This window comes from Miscanthus floridulus, chromosome 5 (genome assembly GCF_019320115.1).
Source record: "Miscanthus floridulus cultivar M001 chromosome 5, ASM1932011v1, whole genome shotgun sequence".
Lineage (NCBI taxonomy): Eukaryota > Viridiplantae > Streptophyta > Magnoliopsida > Poales > Poaceae > Miscanthus > Miscanthus floridulus.
Window position 1 is genome coordinate 99,774,368 of NC_089584.1, and position 16,496 is coordinate 99,790,863.

General features: G+C 44.1%; 1 pseudogene; it reads left to right on the forward strand.

Annotated features, from left to right (window-relative positions):
- Positions 1 to 13,584: 13,584 nt before the first annotated feature.
- LOC136455001 (U-box domain-containing protein 21-like) lies at positions 13,585 to 15,914 on the forward strand (annotated as a pseudogene).
- The last annotated feature ends 582 nt before the right edge of the window (positions 15,915 to 16,496 follow it).

Genomic DNA, 16,496 nt, shown 5'->3' on the forward strand with positions numbered 1-16,496 from the left:
AACCAATCTCACACTGATGATTCTGATGAGGTGAGATGCATTACTAGGCAATTGACAAGTTTATGGTCTGTCCATTTCAATCATATTCTTCAGTGCAGTTCATTGATCTACTTGACACTTATTTCATAATTAATAAGATACATTTTCTCTTGTCAGGAAAGTCCAATGGTGCCAGGAACTCGCCCAAAGAAGCAAAAGTTGGCAACAAAGGCGGCTGCCAACCAGGAGCCACCACGCACGCCAACCAGATTGACTAGGCAAAGTGCAGCCATGCCTTCGCCTAGTGGCCGTCCACCACCTAAAATAAGACATCCCTTGCCTCCTGAGTACACTTCCAAAGCCAACCCTAAACCTCCACCTATTTCTAGTACCAGCCAACTGCAAGCCCAGCTCACTACAAGCAGCAGCCAGACCAACCAAACTACAAGCACAGTGCCTACTCATCCAATAATCACTAGGACCGGTCCAACCATGTCTTCACCTCTTCCAAACATAGTGCCTAGTCCTCGTAAGTTCACTAGGCAAACTGCAGCCAAGCCTATGGCTGGTGCAAACCCTGCGTATCATTCTAGTGTCTCCACTGCTACCTTGTCTCATCAACCTACTCCCAATGATGCAGCCATGTCTACAGCTGGTGCAGCCATGTTTTCACCTCTTCCAAACACAGTGCCTAGTCCTCCTAGGCAAACTGTAGCAAGGTCTACGCCTAGTCCAAACCCTGGTACCTTGTCTCATGAACCTACTCCCACAACTAGTGTAAACCAAGTGCTGGAAACCTCGCCAGGTGCACAGAGTTCTAGGCAAAGCAATGACCTCAATGAGTCAGTTGAACAATTTGGGGCTGCTACTTCAGAGGGTCATACAGATGAAGGAGAACGAGTTGGTGACTTGGTTCTAGGTAAACAATACGTGTTTCCAAACATTATTTTCTCCATTCAGTATGATCCTTTGTTACTGCTATAGCAACACATGTTGCTTATTATTTGCCAATGCAGTGCGCCGAAAGGAAGTCCGCAAGAAAACCATGGGTCATGGATTAGAGAAGATGCTAAATAGAGGAAAGAAGCTGGCTATCCAAGTGGCTGAAGGGAAGAAAAGACCTGATGTACCACTTCAGGCAGCAAAGCTGGCATCAGAAACTGGTGTGCTCCTTAGAGACAACTTGCCTATCTTCCCATCCTAGAAGGATTATAACGATGAGGCGGGGCAACAAGAAGTCAAAAAAGTGCTTCGGAAAGTGGCGGTGAGATATCTAATTCACTCCAAGTACTTCCCTGCATTAGTCTAATCCCATGTGAAAATTGTGTCTACTAAATCATTTGTGTGCCTGCAGTCTAGGTTGGATGTGGACGTTAAGAACGAGGGACCAAGCCTTGATGCATGCACTGATATCATTAAGAGGGGAGTAAGGCAGACGAGGTATCACCTAAAAAGGAAGTACTTCGATGAGTCACTGTCAAGAGAACAGTTGTTGGCCAAAGAACCTCCACCAAAGATGAAGAAAGAGGAATGGATCAAACTAGTGGAGTATTGGTGTGACCCAAAGAATCAGGTCCATGACCAGCATCAGCTGCTTTTGTTAATATGGAATGCAAACTGTGCATGTCAATGTAAACTTCGTATTGCATTTGTGGTGCAGGAGAGATGTGCTAAGAATAAAGTCAACCGAGGCCAAGTGCAGCTACACCAAAGGACTGGATCTAGGTCCTATATTGCCCATCGGTACAGCCTGGTAAGCATACTATTGCTTCTTCCATTGAAATGTGAAAGGTTTTGGAGGCAAACCTGATTGCCTGATGAATGGCTTGAACCTTTTCGTTACTGTGCAATGCAAACTGTATGTACATGTTTGCTTGAAAGTTCGCTACAAAGCTGGCATTGTGTTTTCTGTATAATTAGCAAGAAAGATGGGTCAATTTTAACAGAGTACTTACCATGTGCTTGGTTTGTGTCAAGTTATCACATGCTGTTTGATTTCTTAGAATATACAAAAACCAATCTTATGTCTAGTGATTTCTAGCACAATAATTGGCATCTAGCTATTGGCATGTGTTCCTAGTTCCTAGTTCAGATTTCAGTAAAACCAATCTTGCTGCTAAGTGTTCCTAGTTCAGATTTCATGGTCACACAAATAATTTCAGTGGCACCTCATAGTTAAGATTTCAGAGTTCACCCTCTCTTTAGCTTCATTGTAATCCAAGTTTTTTAAATGTTGCAGAGGGCTAAGTACAACGACATGGAACCTGATGCTGTTGATTTCTTTGGTGAATGCATGAATAGTCCCCAAAGTGGTCGAACTCCTCTTGCCAATGAAATATATGTAAGTTACAAAATGATAGGATACATCTACTGTACTCAATTACATGCCTGGTTGAACACTGTTCTATGGACTTCTTATTTACTACATTCAATTTTTGTAGGCACAAATGGTGGCAGAGAAGGAAAGAGAGCCAGAAGAAGGAGAAGCACAAAAGTCGCCCTCCAAGATTGTTGCTGATAGTCTCAGCCAGATTAGCCATTCATCCACCTTTCTTCCCAACACTGGTGTCCCTCGACCGTTGAAGACTAGTCATGCCTCATCGACAGCAGCACAAGCATGCATGCAAGCTGAGTTTGAGGCAAGACTCCAAGCTGAAAGAGATGAAGCTGCTAGGAAGCAGGAAGAATTGCAAGAATAGCTTCAAGCTCAGCAGGCCGCACTTCAAGAAAACCAGAGTTTGCTGCGCCAGACCCAAGAGGAAGTGAAGGGGATGCATACCAAGTTTGAAGAGACTAATGCACTGCTGCGAGCTATCCTGAAACTTCAGAAAGATTGAGGTAGGTTTGAAGCAGTTTCTGTGGATGGGGCTTTTGTCTAAGTTATTGCTACCTTGCTACAACTTGATCTGTGGTTGGAACTTTGTCAGTACTTGGTGCTTTATGCTTGTATGGTGGAACTTCTGTGGTTTAGTTGTGGTGGAACTATGTGGTGGATCTGTGATGGAACTATGTGGTTGCTACTGTGTTTGGAACCAGTGGAATATATGTGTATGCACTTCTGTGAATTGTGTATGATTACTGCCTTCTGATGTCAAGCCTGGCGATGATGGCTGGGCTGATATATATATATATATATCTGTGTGTATTCTGCTTTGGTTCCATGTGATGAAAGATTTGTAGGTCGTCACTGAATATGAATGCCAGCATCATCATGAATGCCATGGCTAATTGTGATGCCATATAGTTGTCTCAAAACATGGCCTACAACCATACCAAACAAGACGAAACATCAGTGTCATATAATCTACATAAACATAACATGACATGAGAGGGACGTCACAAAAAGTCATCCAAACCTGACTCCCAACCCGCAATTTGTGACGACAGTTGCAAAATGTGACGTGTTGACCAACTATTATGTGACGGTTTCTACCGTCGTAAAAGGGAACAATTTGTGACGACATTTGGTAACCGTCACAAAAGGTTAGACAATTTGTGACGGTTGCTTATGAAATCGTCACGCGGTACATTATGTGACGGTCGTTATATGACGACCGGCGTGACACATGATTTTCGTCATAAGCTGCTTTATATGACAATTTTTTTACTTAACATGACAAATGGTGTTTGTCATACAAGCCCAGATTTTTTGTAGTGCGAGGAGAAGGTTCTCGTGTAGGAGGGAGTCCCGGAGCCATTAGTTGCTGACTTTGCTGACACCCCGCCTGCCCAAGGCAAGTCCCGGTGCATAACCCCTATTTTTTATCACTAAATGTATATATGATGTGCATTTAAGTTACAGGCATTTTATAGAAACTACGTGCATAAATATATCCACCCATGAGTCCTACTAGTATAGGTCGAGTAGCGGCTATGCTCAGGATGTCGGTTGCGTGGGTAACCTGTCGTTACTCATAAATAGGTGATAAATATGATCACTCATGATAAAATGGTGAAAAGGAAAATGGTGACCGGGTAGGGATATGGTTGGGTTCTGGTGAGTGTAAAGGGTTGTGTCCTGCGGCCAACAGGGCATAGCTCGGTTATACTTTTTCTCTGTCTGTGTCAATTAAGGATCGGTCATTGCAATGGACGCGAGGCAAGTCACAGATCTATTGTCCCGAGCGCATACTTGGACATGGGCACAGGGAAGACTCGTTGCTCTCTTGTCGTGGATCTAACTCTTTCCGGACCGACTGATTGGAGGCGAAGATGGTGGAGGTCCTTGCACCGCACTGAGTCCGGGACTCAGGAGTGGGGGCTTGGAGTTCAAGTTTGGACGAGGACCTAGACACCCAGGATAAGAGGGTGATGGGTTAGTCCTGCTTGTGCCTAGGGTACAAGCGGGGCGTGTATTTTTGGGGCACCCAGCTGGGCACATTGGTTCGCGAATCGCGCCGAGTTGGTACGACTTGTCTTACCTCTAGCATCGTAATAAGAACTAAAAGTTGAAAGAAGAAAAAATAGAACTGATTGCTCAACTCTTGCTTGAAAGTAGAACATGTGCTTATATAGACTGGATAGATAATAACTTAATACGGCTGATAATTATAACATAAATAAGGACTCACTATTAGTATTGCTTTCTGCTAAAAGAAAACCAGCAAACCATGAAGCTTATCATATTCCTTGGAGTCGGAAAATTATTTCCACTAGTCGGATAAGTCTTGCGAGTACATTGTGTACTCAGGGTTTATTTACCCCTGTTGCAGGTGATGCATGAGAAATACCTTTGTGTGGAGGATTCTTCTGGTGGGCTCAAACGGATCCTCGTCCCTTATCGCTAGATGTATTTTTAAATTCCGCTGTTTATTATTCCGCACTTTGATATTTGGTAATGTAATAATGTACTTTTTAAGAAACTCTGATGTATGAAATGGACCGGTATTGTAACTCGTTCTCATTATTGGATCATTGGGAAAAATGTGGATCTTTCGGGTTCTCCCTTGGGGTGTGTCCGACGGATACCGCTCGTTGTAGCTTGCTTTCGGGGTGCTTAGTGTCTGGTGGAAGACGAGCGCCTCCGTAAGTGTGTTATTTCAAACGGTTCTGCCACAGATGCGAAGGACTATTGGATACTACAGGAGATGCTTGGGAATATGTAACATGATAGACTTTGATTATACTCCGTAGTCAAATTTTCGGCCCTTTTGGTGATCTGCTAGATACAGGCTTCCCTCAGAATTCCTCACAGGTCTAGAAGCAGAGCATTGAGCATACGGCCCAGCCCGAATCTTTCAAAAAAAAAGGTGCCAATTGGAGAGTAAACAACAGTCATAGTATTAATATTTGGAGGAACAGCTGGATACCTAGATCAGACTCGCTTAAAATTTCAAGCCCCTCCTAAAAGCTCGAGAGTAAGAAAAGTGGCGGATCTGATTCTTCGAAATCCAAGGGGCTGGAACGAGCCACTAATAAGGAAAATGTTCCTCTTTCATGAAGCTGAAGAAATTCTCAATCTCAGAATACCGGTTGTTGAGGGTGATGACATTCTAGCATGGCACTATGACAACATCGATCTTTTCTTTGTTAGAAGTGTTTACAAACTTGCAATGGAAGGAAGATCCAAGAACAACCGTAGAACTAGCATGCCTGCTGATAGGAAAATTTTTGACGCAATATGGAAAACCCCGATGCCGCAAAAGGTAAAAAAAATATATTTGAAAGCTAGCCCGTAATGGTTTGAGTGTCCAATCAAACAGTCTGAGCCACCACCACCACCTTATATCTGATGCAACCTGTTCAATACTATGTGGTATGGAACCTGAAGATGGTCATCACGCCATGGTTAGATGCACTTTTGCATCTGCGCTTAGACATGCTTTACGCCAGTCATGGAACCTCCCTGGAGATTCAGCCTTCACTTATACAGGACCTGGTTGGATTCTTGCTCTTCTTAATAGCACCAACAAAGACATCAGAGTAAAGTTGATGATGTTGTTCTGGATTTGGCACCACAGGAATGATATTGTGTTTTGGAGTGACCAATGCCCCATCTAATTTTTCTGGAAAATTATCTCCGCTCTCTTAAACTTGAGGGAGATGCAACACCTCTGGTTAATGCTAAAAGAAAAAATATGTGCACTTCAAATCCATATTTCCTGAGCCAGAATGGTCAAAGAACAATCAAGAAAAGGAATCCATGGACACCTCCCACTACAGGATGGATCAAACTATCTTGATGCAGGCTTTGATCCTATCACACGATAGGCGGGCCTAGGTTTTGTTGCTATGAATCATCTAAGTGGGTTGGTTTTCTCAGGCTGGACCAGTGACCGTTTATGTTGCTCAGTGGAAGAAGCTAAAAATCTAGCAGCTTTGACGGGAATCCGAAATGCTCTCTTGACCTCTACACACTGTTCGCCTAAACGGCCGTTTAGCCCATTTACACACCGTTTAAACGCTACACGGTGGTACACCGTTTCCGTTTAATCGGTTGTTTTGACCGTTTAAACGGCCGTTTTTCCCATTTAAACACCTGTTTTGCCCAAATAATGGGCTAAACGGTAGATGACCGACTGTTTACCGTTTAGCGTTTAGGATAACACTGCCTCTACAGGACCTATATGGCTGGAATCTCACTGCCTGGCTACAGTACAAGCACTCAACTGTAATATTCCAAATCGGTCCCCTAGTTGCATCATCATTGAGTTGGCAAGAGAAATGTTGAGACTTTTTCAAGACTTCAAAAGTCACAAAATGTCATAGGAGTGCTAATGGAGTGGCTCATGCTTCTTGTTTACTAGTTTATCATGCGCGCCATCGCGCGCGTCGGCGAGGTACGAAAGGAGATAGCTACATTCTAAAGACCAGATGGGTCTTGTAGAGAAATGTTAAATGTGACAGTGCCTAATCCTGTTGGGAAGACCACATCACTTCATAAATTTCCTGCAGCGATATTAATTCTCTTAGAAATTTTACTCACACATATGCATGTCATAGGAACTTTAATGATTTCAGCATATATATATTAGCGTTAGCCACCTTGTGAGCTGATAATAGATAAAAAAAAATTGAAGCTCTACAGCTTGATAACCTGATGGTAATTGACTCAGCGAGAAAATTGCAAGCCAAAGTTATGATATTCACAAAATATATTACGGAGCATTAATTGTGACCTGCTTAGAACAATAGAAGCTAAGCAAACAAAACAGCTACGAGCACCAACAAAATCCAAACACATAACGCCATTAACAAGGCAATCACTTGACACCTGTCAAAGCAAGCTGTCATACTACACAGTTTGCCTAACTTTTGCATGTACAGATGCATTTATTAAAAAACAACTTTACTGGAAGAGAAAATGGACCTGTCCCTAATTTCAAAAGATAGAGAAAACTACTAGAGCTCTTCTTTTGATGTTCCTTTTAAAATTCAAATTGATCCATAGAGGCTTACTTACAGCTAATCAAAGAATTCATTTGGAGTTTTTTTAAATGCCAAACTTGTTGCTAAAAATCGCAGTGGAAGACTCTTCAATATGAACACCTGGGGAAGCAAAGAAAACGATAAGTTTACTCCAGTAGTCCAGTCATCCAGCCAATGTAGACACACACCACAAGATTTCTTTGATCCAATTAGAGGCATTCCACCTAAGCAGCACAGCCATCATTACCAAACAAAACACAGCCGTGAACAATAAGCTAAGCACCGAACATAAAATACAGACCTAACGACATAAAAAATAAAACATGTAAAATGAAATGGAAAACTAAATAAGCTTAGCATGGAAGTCAGAATGACTCACTCCAGCATATGAAACAAATTTAGGGATTTGAGTCACATCTTTCGGGCCCTCATAGTATACACCTGCACCAATGAAGATCAATTTCGAGACCTGTGAAACCAAGCTGAAATTAGGTAATCGGAATATAAAGCTCTGAAACTTGTAAGATCTGTCTTGTATGAAGGCTCGTGGCATAGTAGTAAAAATTCACATAAAAGGAACCACTACAGTTACCTTAGTTTAATCTGTTGTATTACTCTGTAGTCTGCAGTAATAAAGAAATATAAACAACAAAACTATTTAGAGCATGTACTGCTTCTGGGTAGTTGACTGAAGAATCAATGGCAACAGCAGCACCAAGGCTGGGTCCGACCAATACCATAGGCCTTTTGATGTATGATTTCCAGAACTACACATACAAGATAAGTTGTAAGGGTCACATAACTGTAACTAAGAAAATAACAGATCAATAGAACCATTAGATAGTAGCGTCGGTTCACGACAACTCGACAAGAACTGCCTGGTCTTAATTGGCTGAACTGTTAGGCACAGGGAGGAGCGGTGGGTGTGGTGTTCATACTCTCTGGTACGTTGTCTTTTAATGAAATGATAAGCAGCTCTCCTAGGTGTTCGAGAAAAAATACAAAAGTGGAAAATAAACTGAAAACTATTTTAGCAACTCAGGAGAAAGCTGCGAATTGTATAACATGCCTGGCAACGACGGTGGTTCAGTTACTCTCATTGTAAGTAAGTTCTGCTTTATTAATATCGATTGAAAGGCAACCGTTATGAATAGTCAAGGCGTATCAATGCAAAAATGGCAATGGTGGAGGCTCGCCATGTGCATTAAGGAAGAAAAAGCCGTTTAAAAACAGACAAGAAGTCGACGCGGCCGAAGAGCTTTCAAGCAATACGTTTTCCTTAGGAGAACATTCTAGTAAGGCAAGGACTAGGGAAACATAGTTAATAAGCAGTGGACAGTAGCAAATAAGGAGCCTGATTCCTGTGTGGTTTTCAAGAGACTCGGTAATAGAAAGCGCATGAAAACCACTAATCACAGAGCAAAAGAGCTGAACAGCAGTAGCAGCAGTAGAAGTAACACGTTCATCATCGCTGAGATCAAAAAAATTATGCGCAGGCCTCCTGTTACTGTGTACTGGTGACTTGCTCTGCCTGTGAAGCACGTAATATTAGCTTGAGTGGAAACCGACGAAACACAGATAATTTCTAACGCTGCAAAACAACACGTATGTATGACTGAAGCATAAGTTACTTACTCAGTCGAACCATGATGGATGGGAGCGTCATCAGTGTTAGGCAAATTTTAAATACTCTAGTAGTTAATATCGAAGGAAAAACTGTTGGGAACCTGTGATGAAATACAAATAATATACTGAGGCTACCTTCTTAATCCACTTTGTATAAAGAAACAATAGTGATACTAATTAACCGGAGATTGATGTCCATTATTGTACATAAGTTAATGTCTCAAGAGCGATGAGCTGAACCAACCAAATGAACAACTTTGTAAATAAAAACCTCAAATCTTTCAAGAAAGCCAACCTTAGAAGTAATTCCAAATTATTTACTCCATTTCAGGGATAAATTAGTAGATCACTGTGAGCAAAGTAGCTATAATCTCTCAAACTAATAGATCACTTCAAGCTTGACATTGGCACAATGGTTTTGTGTTGCACAAATAACAGAACAGCTCAATGTTTAGGGGTAGGGGCATCTCCTCTTCCTGTCATCACTATGTATAACTAAATTATCGTTGTCTTTTGTAAAACTATTAAAAACATATGACAACAATAAAGACTATATAAGCCTAGATCAGATTATGGTTGAGAATAATTAAGTGCATCCTGAAAAACAGCTGTCCATAAAAGAGCGAAACAATGAATCAAAATAGCAGGATTGTGCTGCATCTTTTTCGCAAAGAATTTTTTCTAACATCACTATGGGCATCTCCTGTTCCTGCCATCACTATGTATAACTAAATTATCGTTGTCTTTTGTAAAACTGTTGAGAACATATGGCAACAATAAAAACTATATGGCTAGAACAGATTATGGTTGAGAATAATGAATCTGTGGCTCTAAAACCACAGTGACCATTTGTAATCTATAAGGTTGCAAATAATTCTAACAAACCATGGTTGTCAAGTTGTCTAAGTATAAAGTGTGTGCTAAAATAGAAAAATGGAATCATGGTAGAATTTTCTTCACTACATTTGGATAACCAGGGAAATACTAGAAAGAAATAAGAAAAACAAAGACGACACATGTACCATCATGGCTGGCCCTCGCTGGAAGCCATTGTTGTTAACCGCGCAGGAGGTGTTCCCTCTCATCATCGTTGTTGCCCGCCTCGCACATCTCCCTCATAGCTACAGACATAGCCACCCAAAGAGCATTAGATGGACTGAAAGTTAGAAAAATACATTTTTAGACCTTGCTTGCTTTGAATTTCTTGGTTAGTGCCAAATTAATTAAATTGATACAACCCTACTGCAGCGCTAGCTGTTACATGGTGTAGGCTCGCTTAATTAGGCCTGTGCTGGTACCTTGTGCACCGCAGGTCGCATTCCACTGTAACGTTAGGCCTTCATAGAGAAGGCACTAAATGGAGGATTATGACCAAGTAACATGGAACTTACCAAAGAGGAGTTTTTTTTTTGTATTTGTACAGATCGTCTTAGACCAACAGTCAACAGACTAGCAGGCTAAAGGCTCTGTCGATATTCCTTGAAATTATGGATACAGCAAGTAAGAAACTTAATATACCTAGGAATATAAGAAAGAAAAAATATGGACCGCAATGTGATATAAACAACACATCCTGTTCACACCATCTCTATGTGCAACTGCATTGTCATTGACTATTGTCAGGCTCTGGTAAAACTAAGAGCAGCAAAAACAAAAAACATCGATGAAATTACTCTTCAGAAGAATTATTACATAATAAATCATCAAATGGCTCACCTCCATGGTCCATAACCCATTTTGATCAATCGGTTCCGTTCCGTACATGCCATAGTCAGCCCTCTGTAAAGAGATTTGGAAGTGCTGAATTAATTTAGGAAATGAGAAAAGAAAACACAATACAACTGAAGAGAAGAGAACACAGCAAGGCATTGGCACTCGGCCTAACCAGTACCTGTGCCGCCGTGGTTGGCTTGAAGGCATGCCTCCCAAGGATCAACACGGAGAAGGCAAAAAGTGGAGCAGCAAGCACCTGGAGCGGAAACCCTAGGACAGCAAATCGAACCTAATGTGGGGAGAAATCAGAGGGCAAAAACAAAACAAGAGGAACCGGGAGTACCTGAAAGACGGTGTGGAGGCCGGTGATTACAGTCGTCCACCGCAGGGATCTGAGAGAAGAAAAGATGAAGATGGAATAGCAAATCTAGATCGAGATCAAGATGGAGGAGGGACGAACCTGAGCTGTCATTACGGCGGCGAACCCTATGGTTGTCGGAGATGGCGAAAGAGGACGAACAAGGAGAGCAGCGGCGTTGGGTATCGGAGATGGCGTGTAAGCGGTAACCCTAGCGCTCCTGCGCGCGTCGCTGTCGACGACAGAGGCGGACGTAGGGGCCCAGAAGGTGACGGGATCCAGCCAACCAGGCGACAGATCCGGCCACCCAGCAGGCGGATCTTGTGGAGACGGGGAGGGCTCGCGCTGGATCCGGCTGCCCGCCTGCAGATCCACCGCCTCCGTTGGCTGCGCGAGGTGGACGCCGTGCTCCAGCCTTAGATCGTCCGGCGGTAGGGGCTCCGCGAGCGGCCGGTCCAGATCCACCGCCGAGGTTGCTGACGTGAGCTCCCCGTCGTCATGCACGGCCACCACGGAGGTTCATCTGCCGCCAAAGGCCTCCGGCGCGTCAGGGCGTCCGCTGGCTGGCCACGCGGCCGTGGGAACGACCGGCGGCGGAGGGGCGAAACCCTAGTGCGCGCGACCCGCCGCAGTGCGTCGCGAGGACGAAGCAGCGTGGCGGTGGTGGTGGTGGAGGAGGAGGAGGAGGAGGAGGAGGGAGGAGGGAGGTGGCCGCGGCGCGGAGGGCGGGCCACCGCCAAGGCCGTCCCGCGCCGTCGCTTGAGCCGCGTCACGGGTCGAGAGCGAGGGAGGGGGAGAGAGAGAGAGAGAGAGAGAGAGAGAGAGAGAGCGGAGAGGAGGAGGGCGTCGGGGTCAGGGCGATCCGCCGAGGGTTTCGTAGCGGGCGGCAGCATAATGCAGCGAGTGAGGGAGGCAACACGGCCCGTCGATCGGAGAATCGGACGGCTAGGGGACTTTCGGCCGACGTGGCCAGCCTGGTTGGCGGCCGAACCTCCCTGGTTTGATAATAAGAAATGTCTGAAGGTGTCTTAGACCTACCCGTGGGCAGCCATGGACTCTGATTGTAATCACGCTCATGGTTGGAATATAAGCTCTTTCCTGTGTTCATTTTTTCGCCTTTTAGTATTGTTTTGCAATACCAATGCGCTAAACATTTCTGGTGCAATTGAACAAGTGTTGTCCTACTAGGAGAATATCCAGATTATGTAATGTTTATAGGGCTTGCTAACGCCAGCTCGGCTTGACTTGTTTAGCTCGCGAGTCAGACATAAAAAACATGGAAAACAAAGGGCTTGATTGGTTTGTGACTAAAATTTATCATGCCAAAGATTTGGCAAGCCAAAGTTAGGTAAAAATATTTGCCATAGTTTTGGCAAGCCAAATGTGAGAGGTTAGCAAGTTTTGATAGCAAACCAAATAATGGCCAAAATTATGGCTTGGCATATCTTGGAAGCCAACCAATCAGACCAAAAATATATGTATTTATAGAAAGATTGAGAATAGTAATAATACTAAAGTAGTCCATTTATAAGCCTTAAATCAAACAACTAAATTAATTAATATGTCCTGACACCTATACAACTCTAAAATATATTATAGTCCTACACCATACATCCTAGATCCGTACTCATACATAATGCATCCATAATCTGTTATTGATTATCCATACATACATTTAAACAAAATAATAGCCATAGTAACCCTATGTTTATAGGGTCAAGGTCTAGTAACCAACCAATTGTAAAGTGGAAGACATCAAGTCATACAAAGCTAATAGAAGACCCAACAACTTTGGCTCGTTAGGCTCACGAGTCAACTCACGGGTTGGCACGTTAACTACACGAGCTAAAATGTTGGCTCAACTCATTGAAAAATATAAACGAGCCGAGCCAAGCTGAGCCAAGCTACTAACAAGCCGAGTCAAGCGAGCTACCGAGGTACAAACTTTTCTTCCGGCCGTAAATGTTCACGAATATTTGCAGCAGTATAAATGCTAGTTATCTATCATGCCATGGCATTATTTTCTAAATTATAGATCACCTTCAACTAGCATAAATACTACTGCTATGCAAGTATACTATTGTAAGTTCCAGGTGACTAGCCTTCATTTATTGCATTTATTCTTTGAAATAAACCAGGTCATGGATTCCAGATCTATGAAATGCATACAACAGAAATGTCATAATCTGATAAGAAAGGCACTCACTCTATTCTAATTTTAAGTTATTTTTTAGCTTTTCTAAATACATAATTTTTACTATCTACCTAGAAATAGCATATAAAAACTATATACCTAAAAAGAAAAAAAATGACTTGTAATTAATCTAGAATGGAGAGAGAGTACTAAGCAAGTAAGCATGGGCTTGAACCAGTGAAAGAACATGTAATGAACTAAAACCCATCTCTATGTACATCAATGAATTGCTAATCCTACATTCTAGAAACATAAACCAGAAGGGAAGAAAAGTGAAAGAATCTCGGACGAGAACAAAAGATGTGCCGATCATTGATCACTCATGGAGTCACGGTGGCAGACAAGCATGGCGACGCATCGCCGTATGATGTACAGCCTCGCCTTCTGCTCCTTCAACGTCCTGGTAAGGCCGCAACCATTCTTCAACGTCCTGGTAAGGCCGCAACCATTCTTGCTTTGGCTCATCACCCTTTTCATCCTGGTTTTAGATTCAGGGGTGATTTCTCTCAAGGAACGAGAAGGCTGTGCTGAGTGAGCCTATTCTGCTATTGACGAAAGAGTTTCTGCTTGATTGGCATGGTCAGTTTCCTAGCATCTGGTGCGCTTATATAGGGCGAGAACGGAGGTGCCCAAATCTCTTCCTTATCTTTTCTTTTTTTATAATGAGAAGCCGTCCTTTTGCTTAATTGTATCCCAGCTCCAGCTTGTAATAATGTACTGTATTCCACTTGCCAATCCGCAAACACATGCTGCAGTTAGACTTGACTAGTTGCGCGAACTACTGATGCAAGATCTTGGGGGGGACAGTACATGTAGACTTTTTTATGGACCATGATGCCTCCTGAATCGTTCGTTCTGGTTCCCTGAATCCCAGGAGATACACATATCTGCTTCTAGGATTTGTTCAGCTCTGGGCATACATCAACTTGCTTTTGTCTAGCCCTGGGCATACATCATATCTTAGTTTCTGTCAGAGTTTGAGAGATCACGATGAGTAGAGACCTTTTATAATGGTTGAGAAAGTACCTTGGTACCTTCATGTGCTTTCATTTTTTTTCTATTTTTAGTCAACTAATTGAGAAACATTATTTATTAAATATAGTTTATAATATCGAGGTTATTTTCGTAACTAAGGTTATGGCCCTTTGCCTAACCCTCTGCCTCGTTCATCGGTGTTCGCTCCGCTAGCTGCCCTAGGCGCCGACGGGTATCACGTACGACCATGAGAGCATCTAGGTGTGGCTGGAAACTGGCCGCGCCACCTTCCCCGTCACCCACTCGCCGCTCCGCCACGACGACCCTCGTCCCCAACCACACCATCCGCTCCCGCGGCGTCGAGCGCATCCCGACGCCCAAGATCCCCATCACGCCCGGCCTCCGAGCTCCTCTTCGTCCTCGCCAGCTCCGCGCGCGCGGCGGCCGCGGTGCGCCGAGGTGGTCGCCAAGATATAGGCCCTCGCGAGGGACAGCAAGCGGAACAGGCGCTGCTTCGCATCCATCGGCACAGGCCGCGTTCGAGTCGCTCGCTGCTGCTGCTGACGCCGCACCGGAAAGGTCGAGTCCTTGAGGACATCGTGGCGGCATTGGGCACGTCCTTGATGTGAGCAGAAAGGTCCACGAGATCGTAGACGCGCTGGCAAAGACCATCAAGTCTCCAATCTGCCCACAGGCAACCAAGGCCGGCATGGTGGCCACCTACCACCTGTACGAAGAGCACGTCGCGGCGCGCCTTGCCACCGCCAGGCTCGTCCCCGTGCTCGTCGAGGCCTTTGTAGATGCCGACAACAGCATGTCCGAGAAAGGCAAGTGGCTGTGCTCGACGCGGAGGACGGCCGAGGGCCCTCGCGGGATTGGGGTGTCAAGCCCAGGTATATAATATTCCATAACCTTTAGCTACAGTGCATCAGGAGGTGCGACAGCCGAGGACCCTGGTGAGATTGGGGTCCAAGCCCAAATATATAATACTCCGTACCTTTTAGCTATAGTGTATTGGGATTTAGGATTAATGAGAAGATGCAGCGGCCCATCAGCAAAAGGAGTCGTCGGCCTCTTTCTTTCCGGGAGGCAAGGAGCCGAGCCACCAACACCCGCACACGCGCACATAGCAATCACAAGTCACGACTTCCGGACTTCTGGCAAGACTGCGAGAGACGCAGCGTCGATCACCAGTTCACCACGCGATCACCAGCGCAGATCACCGAGACACCGACGCCCGAGTTCCAGTCTTCCAAAAGCCAGACGACGGCGGCGACCAGGCAGCTGAGGCAGGGCTCGACGAAGACGACGACATCTGATCTTGATTATTGTCTTCTGTCCTTTTTGTGATTTGTGAATCTTGGTTCTGAATAAGTTAATATCCAAATTGTCTAGGCCCTAGGTTTTTTTTCCTTGTTCAATTTTTGTCTAGTACTTTGTACTCATATAGTCATGTTTTTCTTGTAATTTAGGTCAGGTGTTAGAATTTTAGAATGTTATCTAAGAAATATTTATCGAGAGGGGTCGTCGCGACAAGTTCGCCAGAGGTCCCTTAAAATCCTAGGACCGGCACTGGCGCTGGCCGTGTCCATGCTCGTCAAGAAGATGTTCTGCGTGTCCGACCTGGCCACCCCACTCGCCGTGTTGGCGATGTGGCAGCTCGGAAAGGCGCACAGCGACGGCGAGGAGAACGATGCGTAAATGTTTGATTTACTCTTTTTTGGAAATAAATATAAAATGAAAATATATCTTGTTCCACATATTTTGGTACTGATCCACCTAATTTGGTACTATCCCCACCTAATTTGGTACCTCTAGGTACTTTCAGTTGAACACCTCCTATTTTTACCACCGTCCGATCTCACACAATGGACGGTCTATGTTTTTTTCAACCATCGTAAAATTTCTCAAAAAAAAAACCTAAATTGTGTTTGCCAAGGCCAGTTTACCGTCGTCTCTGACTGATGTGACCATGTGATGGTCACAATATCGATTTATTTGAAGAAGCTCCTTTTTTAACGAACCGGCAGGAGATGGTGCCCATTCCTATCGATAGAGAAGAAATTGAAGAAGCTCCTTGCATTTCACATCCCTTTGAACAAGGGATGGCTAACAATTTCACAATTGTGGCCACAGAGGACCCATGTGTGCTAATCCTATAGATTTGTGAATGGCACTGCATCCTTGTAACACCTAGAACTAGAATGCGTATTTGCACAGAAATAGAATTTGTGATGTTCTGCTTGACGGTCCAAATTATCTTGCTTCATGCAGCAAAAAGAT